Below are 2,500 nucleotides of genomic sequence, written 5' to 3'. Positions count from 1 at the left end.
TAGCTTTAATACGTTAATGGATTATGAGTTATTAGTTAAAAATTCTCTTATGTAAAAAATGTAAATTACCTATATATGTGTATATTGTAGCTACTCAATGATATTGAAAGAAAAATCTTAAATATGTATTTTAATTTCAGTTGAATAAATATTCCTACACATGACCTCAATGTTATGTGCCCAGTTCATGCAACGAGTTATATTTATTTGTTGAAGTGATTTTCATAAATATTATATTTGTACAAATTGTCAGACTGGAAATAATTTGTGCTTAGTTTTAAATTGTTTTACTGGGTAGCTGCTACATGAAGTGTTGTTCTGTGTACTATTAGTAAAGCAAATATTTTCGTATGATAAATTTAATGTACATATAACTCTTCCCGTTAGCAAAGACCAGTCAGTTTCCAACTTCTAAAATATACGCTTCGAATCTGAGTAGACTGGATTGTTGAATACGACTTGCTATAATTCTTCGACCTGCTACTTACACAAATTAGTTCAATGTTATGAGTAAGCATTTTTCAGATTCCGTGTGACAAATATTATTTATTTAAAATATGCATTAAAATAAATTACTATGCTTATGCGTATGTGTGTATACTACAGGCACACACACACACACACACATACACACAACACACACTACACACTCTCATATATATATATGTGTGTGTGTGTGTGTAGAAAGGTCGGACAAAATAATGGAAACACCTTAAAATTTCGCACAATCTTATTTTCATATAGGGAGGACTGCCTTTGGCAGTAATTACAGCTTGAATTCTATGAGGTATAGACTCGTACAAAGTTTGAATTCTTCCCAAAGGAATTTTTGTCCATTCTTCAGCTAAAACAGTCTCCACTTCTTGTAGTGATGATGGTCGAGCATATCGATTCTTACATGTTTTTCTAAAATGCACCATAAATATTCAATAATATTGAGATCTGGCGACTGTGGTGCCAGATAAGATGTTCAACTTCACTAGAATTTTGAACATTCAATAAAAACTTTACCGGAGTGAATTGGTGCATTATCATCCTGAAAGATTGTGTTTCCCTCCGAAAACAGCTCCGCAGCCATAAGATGAATTTGATCAGATAAAATGCTTAGTCTTGACTATTAATTCTGCTATGAAGGGAAAACATTGTCCCGGCGGATTTCCAAGATATACCCCCGCCCCAGATAATCACAGATCCTCCTCCATGTTTTAAAGTTGGAAGAAGGCTTTCTGGATCAAATGATTCTTTTCGGTGTCTCCACACGTATACTCGGCCGGTGGTTTAAAATAAGGTAAAGGATTACTCTTCCGAGAAAATAACATTATTCCACTGATCTAGGGACCAATTCTGTAGGTTTTTACGCCACTCTAAATGCTTTGCAACGCTTGTTTTTCAAAATAGTGGTTTTCCGATTGCAGCACTCCCGTGAAATCCAGCTTTGTGCAGCTCCCGGCGAACAGTTTTTGTGGAAACTGGATTCTCCAGGTGGTCATTAAGCTCTGCAGTAATTTTGGGAGCTGTACTCTTGTGATCCTTTCTAACGATTCGCTGTCTCTACCTGAAAGTTTTGGTTTTCTTCTGGAGTCTTGTTTCGAAGAGGTGGTTTACCCTTTTTTCTCAAAGGCTGTCATGATACACCAAATACTTGGGCTGTTTTCGTTACGTTAGAGCATGTCATACGAGAACCAACAATTTGATCTCGTTGAAAGTCCGATAGATCTGTTCCTTTTGATGAATTTTAATTACCGTTTTCAGATGATATTTCAAATGAAACAGCAATTTTAGCAAAACATATTAAGCAACAGTAATAGTAAATCAAAAAACAAAAATAAACAAGCTTTTCATGGTTTTAGGTTTTATCGGTATTTCAAAATAATGATGCTATGATGCTAGCTGTTTCCATTATTTTGTCCAACCCTTGTACATACATAGACATATAGTCATACTTACAAGCGCGTACCTCGATAACACGAGAGCGAACACACAAATCATTAATGCTTTTCTTAAGTCTGAGACTGAACTGATTGACATTTATTATCTTATAAATATGGTGTGTGCAGCCGGTGGGATCTCTCAAGGATGTTGTGGGCCTCAGATGAGCTGTGTTTAGATTTAATACGCGTTTGGATTTAAAGCATATACTAGCATTGTAGTGAGTTTTTGGTCTCTTGGATGCCAATGTTGCTATATTAGGAACGTTCGAACGGAGAGATGTTAGCTATGATTGCTAACCCTAGCATCATTTGCTACGTCGGGAGTTTAACCATCCAGTTAACCCACAAATGGGTAAAATACAATTTGATAGATTGTTATGTGCTGTGATTATGCTTTTCACATGGTAGTCAAGGAGAAACTATCATCATGCTTGCAGTGTAGAATGCTTGCTGTGTTAATGTGAGTAGATCAGAATTGACACGATGCCGTCAGTTCCCAAGTAGATGGTTCATTTACTAGGAAGATTAAGAAAGACTGAACACCTGCTTAGAAGCACTGTGAAATCAGT

The 2,500-nt window shown here is 35.9% G+C and overlaps 1 long non-coding RNA gene across 1 annotated transcript in view; it reads right to left on the bottom strand.

Annotated features, from left to right (window-relative positions):
* LOC106876627 (uncharacterized) overlaps positions 1-2,500 on the bottom strand; it is a 13,085-nt gene that overhangs the window by 9,678 nt on the left and 907 nt on the right. The gene's annotated exons all lie outside the window — the stretch shown is intronic.

This window comes from Octopus bimaculoides, chromosome 4 (assembly GCF_046866305.1).
Source record: "Octopus bimaculoides isolate indiv1 chromosome 4, ASM4686630v1, whole genome shotgun sequence".
NCBI lineage: Eukaryota > Metazoa > Mollusca > Cephalopoda > Octopoda > Octopodidae > Octopus > Octopus bimaculoides.
Note: the sequence above shows the minus strand (reverse complement) of the source record. Positions and strands in the feature narration are given on the sequence as shown.